We start from the raw sequence: 7177 nt of genomic DNA on the forward strand, positions 1-7177 counted from the left end.
ATACCTACACAATATCTGTCAAAATTGAAACTATAAAACCAAACTTTCATAAATGTATTTTTCTTCTGTAATTTAATGTAATTGTTAATTTTTTTTCAAAACTAATTTCTGGCTTGCCTTTATCACCACTAAGATGTGAAAGCTAAGGTTTAAATAAAAACAAAGTTTTTCTCATTTGTGTTTGAATTTATGGCCTTGTATTTGCTCAGCTGGTACTCTACCACCAGAATCAGGCTTCTTGGTAGTTATTTTAGAAATGGAGTCTTTTTTTTTTTTTCCAGTCCTGGGCTTGAGCTCAGGGCCTGAGCACTGTCCTTGGGTTTTCTCAAGGCTAGAGCTCTACCACTAGAGCCTCAGCACCATTTCCAGCTTTTTGTGTATATATGCAGTACTGAGGAATTGAACCTGGGTTTTTGTGCATGATAGGCAAGCACTCTACCAACTAGGCCAAACTCCCGGCCCCGAAACGGAGTCATAAGGACTTCTCTGCTTCAGCTTATTTTGAGACTGTGGGCCTGTAGTTCTCAGTCTCTTGAGTAGCTAGAATTACAGGTGTGAGTCACTGGTGCCCAGCTTCGTTTACTTTAAATAAAAGAATCAGGGCCAAAGCATAATATAAAGCTTTACTTATGAATTATGTATAAGCTATATGTATTCTTTTTGTATGCTGGTCCTGGAGCTTGAAATGGGGACCTAAACACTGTCTCTGAGCTTCTTTGGCTCAAGGCTACTGTTCTATCATTTGAGCTACAGCCCCACTTCCTTTTTTAATATTGGTGGCTAATTGGAGATTTCAGGTGTGAGTCACTGCTGCCTGGCTCCCATATGTATTTCTGATGGAGAACTTGAGAAGAACATACATTTTATTTTGATTCATTGGGTACAAATTTCTGGCTACATAAATGTCTTCGTGTGGATCTTGTGTTGGCTTAGACTAGAGCAACAAGGTGTGAGATTGTGTATCTGTTTAGACTGATGGCTCACTCAGAAACCATGTACTGACAATGGATTCTGTGCTGCCATCGGAAACAATGTCATTGCCCCATTTATAAAGAAATGGAAAGACTTGGGAAAAAAATCAAATTAAATGACGTAAGCCAGACCCAAAGGAACATAGGCTCCATGGTTTCCTTCATTTGTGATAATTAGTATACATCTAAGATTTTCCTAGCAGAGGAGCACAACAGCTCAAAAGCTATCTGCATATAGTCATATGAGGCTAACTAAGCAAAATGAACTCCAGGATAGGAAAACAAGAGATTTATTCTTGTGTCTGTTGTTTTTAACACACAATGTATTTACTTCTGTACTCCCCCCCGCCCCCTTATGGCTATTGCTGCTGTACCTGAGTTTGGTGACTTTGGTACCTGCTATATCGCATACATATTTATTTGTTTATTTGAATCAGGGAAGGGAAGGGTAAAAAGATGATGAAACAAAGGACAAAGGATAAATCAGTATAACAGCAATATTCACAAGAACATATGTTGGAAATGAACTTTACAGCTTGGGAGGGGGTGAGGGAAGGAAAGTGTACCAAAAAAGATGAGAAGAGGTAACAATGTTCAAGAAGTAATGTACTCAGTACCTTACAAATATAACTGTAACCCCTCTATTCATCACCCTGATAATAAAAAAAATTGTGTTAAAAAAATCATGTGCTCCTTCTCACCAAGATGGCGCCGAAAGCTAAGAAGGGAGCTCCTGCCCCTCCTAAAGCCGAAGCCAAGGAAAAGGCTTTGAAAGCCAAGAAAGCAGTGCCGAAAGGCATCCACAGCCACAAAAAGAAGATACGCACTTCACCCACCTTCTGGCGGCCCAAGACCCTGCGGCTCTGGAGACAGCCCAAATATCCACATAAGAGTGCTCCGAGGAGAAACAAGCTTGACCACTAGCGATTATCAAGTTCCCCCTGACCACTGAGTCAGCCATGGAGAAGATAGAAGACAACAACACGCTGTGCTCATTGTGGATGTCAAAGCCAACAAGCATCAAATCAAACGGGCTGTGAAGAAGCTCTATGACATTGATGTGTCCAAGGTCAATACCCTGATCAGGCCTGATGGAGAGAAGAAGGCATATGTTCCACTGGCTCCTGACTATGATGCTTTAGATGTTGCCAACAAAATTGGAATCATCTAAACTGCATCCAGCTGGCTAATTATAAATATACATGTTTTTCCCACTAAAAAAAATCATGTGCTGAGAATATGTTATATGTATAGGGTATTCTGGAAACAATTTGTTCTATGTATAATGCCAATCTTGGTTCTAAGTGCTTAGTATATATTAATATTAAAGATTAGTTAACTTTCCATTAAACATATGGAGTAGGAGCTATTAATTCTCATTTTCAAGACAGAATATCATGATAAAGAGTGACAATATGTTAGATACCAGTACCTCATGCCTGTAATACTAGTTTCTCAGAAGAGATTTGCGGATTGTAGTTCAAAGCCATCTCAGACAGTTCAAGCCCCAGGACCAGGACTGAACACTTTATTTCACCACCTCTTAGAATGTTTACAAAATTCTTCATTGTTGGAGATGATTCTTTTCTTAGTACTTTTCAGCTTTCCTTTGACTTCACAATTTGGAGATTATGTACGAAAAGTAGAGAGGCCCCATCCTGCCCATGACTTTTGAGCCTTGTTGATTGAAGCCTCGTGAATTCTCCTTGCCTCAGTTTATTCTTATTCACTTAGAAGCCAAAATTCAAAAATAAAAGGAAGCCACTTAATCTCAGGTTGTCTCACTAGGCAGAGCTCTGAGCCTCTCCCCTCCAGTTTCAAAAGCCATCATCCAAACTGGGAAAGTGCTTCCTCAGAGGGCCCAAGTGAGGAGCAAATTTCAAACACTTGGGTTTCTTGCATTGCATCTTCTGTCACCTATGCTGAGGTATGTACAGAACCCCCAAACCCCCAAGGAGGAGGCATATCTCATTCACAACCACAAGCTGAGATAAAGGCCTGGTAAGAGGTCCTTTAATGAGATACCAAGTGGCAGGCTTTTCCTGAGCAAATATTTCAGAAGCATTTATTTTATATATGGTAATTGCCAAAGTCAGTCTCCTCCCTATTAAGGGTGGTAGACCTTTTAAATCCTGCTAATGGAGTTTGACAATGAAGGGATTAGGGTTTGAGGGGAGGGGAAGAGGTTGGAAGAGGCTGGCCAAAGAGGATAGTGTTTGTCTTGATTCCAAATAAACAGAGAAAGCCCAAGAGAAAACTTGTTTTTTTCAATTAGGATGCCTTCAACCTGTGTTCTTTTGTTTCAGATTACTTGAACAATGACAATTTAATCCATAGTCTACAGGACCACTGTATATAATTCTTGTTTTCTTTCCCCTCTCCCTTTCTGTTTTGTTTTGTTTTTTAATGGTAGTAAAAATAGGAAAAAAATTCTGACAGTGAATGTTAAGAGAATTCTAGTTTGGGTATTACTGGGCTTGAACTCAAGGCTTGGGAACAGAACCTTAGCTTTTTCACTGAAGACTGGTGCTCTACCACTTGTGCCACATCTCCATGTCTGGCTTTTTGGTGTTTAATTGGAAATAAAAGTCTCATAGACTTTCTTGCCTAGATTGACAAGGATCCTCAGATCTCAGCCTCCTGAGTAGATAAAGGTTATAGACACAAGCTATCAGTCCCTAACCTAATTTGCTTTTGAATGCATTATTATCATATTTGCTTCATTTTATTTTATTTATTTTTTTGGAGAGTTTTCTTGCTTCTGAGTTTTTTTTTCCTTTAAAATCCAAATTCAGTTTGTCAGAAAGCTTTTCATTTTGTTTTTAAGTCCAGGCTGATTTTGAACTCAAAATTCTCGTGATTCAACCCCCCAGGTGCTGAGATTACAAAAATATGTCACCATGGTTAGCTGTAGAGGATGTTCTTGTCATCAGAGCCACCGACAGTGAAGTTAATAGGCTTTAAAATGTATCGTTACAGATTCACAGTGATGGAAGAGAAGACAAAAATGTACAGCTTCAGCACTGTGCGTGAACTGTTGCCTTAGTCTGTTGTCCTGAAATTCTGGCGTCTTCTGTCTTTCTATGTTATGTCTTTCCCAGGAATGTTTCCTCTACTTTATATCTTCCTGTATGCAAACAATTTTCTCACCAGAGGCTCTGGATCCCTGTTACAGTTCTCTGTCCTCAGTTCATAATAAGGAAAAGTTGATATTCAGAATAAGATTTTGGTTTTATACATTTGCTGTGATCTTAATTGCCCCCCTATGGAATGGCAGGTAAACACAATTGAGACTTCCTCAGCTACAAAGAATCTTTTCCTGCCCCGCCTACTCAACTCCATATGTTACATCTCTCCTTACTTTATCAGTGCCCCATTCAAAGTATCTCTCTCTAGAACTTTTCTAGGATTTCATAACAAACTCGTTGTTGCTAAACTTACCCTTCTCCATGGTCTGTTACTAGACTTTTGTGGGATTCAACACTGATGTCATCTTATTTTTTCCCCTTTAAAATTTTTTGTCTTTCGCCCCATTTGTTAGGAAATGGAAAGACTTAGAAAAAATCATATTAAGTGAAGTAAGCCAGACTCAAAGGAACTTAGGCTCAATGGTTTCCCTCATTCGTCATAATCAGTGGAAACCTTGGGCTCTACTAGCAGAGATTTGCAATAGAGCAAAATCTTGATACATAAGGACATAAAATGCGAAGCTAATTGAAAGGACCTCCAGGATAGTGAAACAAAAGCCATATAATGAATGATTGTTGTCCTTAATGTACTATGTTGTCTCTCATCTCCTTTGCTGTCCCTTGGTTATCTCATATTGGTATAGTATCTCACTTTGTTATCTGATATATTGAATTTATTTGTATTTGGATATTTGAAATTTGATAGGGAAGGGGGGAAAACCAAGACGGGTGGGGGGTGTGGGGGGGGGAGGGAAACGGGTACCAAGACATGTGAAAGGGTATCAATGTATGTGAATTAATGCACCTTCTATCTGACAAATATCATGTAACCCTTTTACTAATTACAATAAAAAAATAAAGAAAAAAAAAACCAAAAGAAACTTGTAAAAAAGAAAATTTTGTCTTTTGGCTAGTACCTGAGTTTTTAATCTCAAGTCCTCACCCTTGCTTGGCTTGTTTGTACTGCTGACACTCCACTACTTGAGCCATACTTCCAGTCTGGCTTTTTGCTGGTTATTTGGGAGATGGAGTCTCGATGATTTTTCTGCTTTCATACTGGCTTCCAATCATGATCCTTTGAATCTCAGCTTCCTGAGCAACATTACCCATCAGCACCTGGTTATCTTACTCCTTACTGATTTTCTCTGGGGACCCCTGAGGCTTCTAGTCCTTGATATTTCCATGTGATTTAAAAATATTTTTAGACCCAATTTTTTTTCTCAACAGAAATTTCTTCCAGTGAGATATTTCTGGGTTCGGCCCTTTATTCTGACCTGAATTTCAGTGGCAAAGTCAGGTTAATCTTTGCTGCCACAGCAAGGGATGCAGGGAATGACAAGAAGGTCACTCTTCAATCTTCTCCAAGATCTGGGTTGGGTAAGAATGATTAATGATGGTAGATGATTTTATTCACATTTTTGCATTGTCTTAGAAGACTGAAATTGAGTAATGGTGTAACCTTTAACATCAGCTGACTTATTTAATTCTACATGGGGTTTATTTAAATTAATTCCATCCGGTAGTGGCCTATTTTGACTTTTCTGAGTCTCTGAACTTTGTACTTTTTATTCTTGATAAACTCAATATTTGCCCTTACTATTATGGCTGATCTCTTTGGGGATTTGTAAATTACAGGTCTACTTCGGGTTAGACAAGAAGACATTCCTGTGCATTCTTTTTTAACTTCCACCCAACAATGGACTGATATTTAGTCACGAAATAGACTTCTTGAAATCACAGTTACAGGATAAGGGAAAGATAAATCAGTGGGAGTTGAGTCTCTCTGTCATGGAATCCAGTTTTTGACCCTAAGGGTGAGGAAGCCCGATAGTCACCTATGGCTTTGTTCTTGGCCTTTAATTTCTCCTGTTGGATGCCAGGGCCAGATCTGTTCCATTCCAGTGGCCAGCTTGCAGTGGCCTGGGGGTTGCCACAGCAACACTAAGCTTCCAGGTATTCATGTGGGTGGCGTGAAGAACTGGAAACATTGCCAAAGTTTTCTTAGTGTTCTATAACCATCTTGAGGTGTGATTCATTTTGGGCTGTCATGCAGTGAGGGAAAGGCTGTGGATTTAAGGTGACAAGAGCTCAAGTTGTGACTTCTTTCAGTAACTTACAGTTTTGAACCATCTCACAACATTTTCAACTTTAACTTCTCAGGGGAGGGACAAAGGAGTTTCCATAACATAACCTTGTTATTATTCACCAAAGAGGTCACTTGCAGAGAATTAGAAAGTCAAGCAAAAATGGAGGAGGGAGGGGAGAAATGAACCAGATGCAGTGGGTGAATTTATTCAAAGTTCACTGTGTGCATGTGTGAAAATATTAAGGTAAAAACACCACCTATTACAAATATATACTAACTCAAATGTGTGTGTGTGTGTGCACACACGCGCGTATGCACGTGTGCATGTGACGGCACCTACCAGTTCTAAGTCTTGAACTCAGGGCCTGATCACTGTCCTTGAGCTTCTTTTGCTCAAGGCTAGCATTCTACCACTTGAACCACAGATCCACTTCTGGCTTCTTCATTTTTTTTAAAGAAATAGAGCAAATTAAAAACAAAAATATTATACTCCTTTATTCTAAAGTCACTACTATAACTTTTTTTTCTTTTTGCCAGTCCTGGGTCTTGAACTCAAGGCCTGAACACTGTCCTTGGGCTTTTTCCTCAAGGCTAGCGTTCTACCACTGAGCCACAGTACCAATTCTGGCTTTTTTTCTATGTATGTGGTACTGAGGAACTGAACCCAGGTCTTCATGCATGATAGGCAAGCACTCTGCCACTAGGCCAAACTCCCAGCCCTCCTGTAACATTTTTGCATATTCTTTTAGATATTTTTCTGCATGTTTATGTAGGTACATTAATATTATCATCCATATGACATTACTGAATGCGCCATTTTGTCAATCAACCATTTTTTGTTCAATGTATAGTCTTATAATGAACTACCTAACCCACATTCAAACTGTTCATAAATGTTTTCATGACTAGCTTTTGATGTCATATATTGCATC

General features: G+C 39.2%; 1 pseudogene; it reads left to right on the forward strand.

Annotated features, from left to right (window-relative positions):
* Positions 1-1675: 1675 nt before the first annotated feature.
* On the forward strand, positions 1676-2177 carry LOC150058736 (large ribosomal subunit protein uL23 pseudogene; annotated as a pseudogene).
* Positions 2178-7177: the final 5000 nt, after the last annotated feature.

Source organism: Megascapheus bottae, chromosome 9 (genome assembly GCF_031878675.1).
Source record: "Megascapheus bottae isolate mThoBot1 chromosome 9, mThoBot2.hap1, whole genome shotgun sequence".
Taxonomy (NCBI): Eukaryota; Metazoa; Chordata; class Mammalia; order Rodentia; family Geomyidae; genus Megascapheus; species Megascapheus bottae.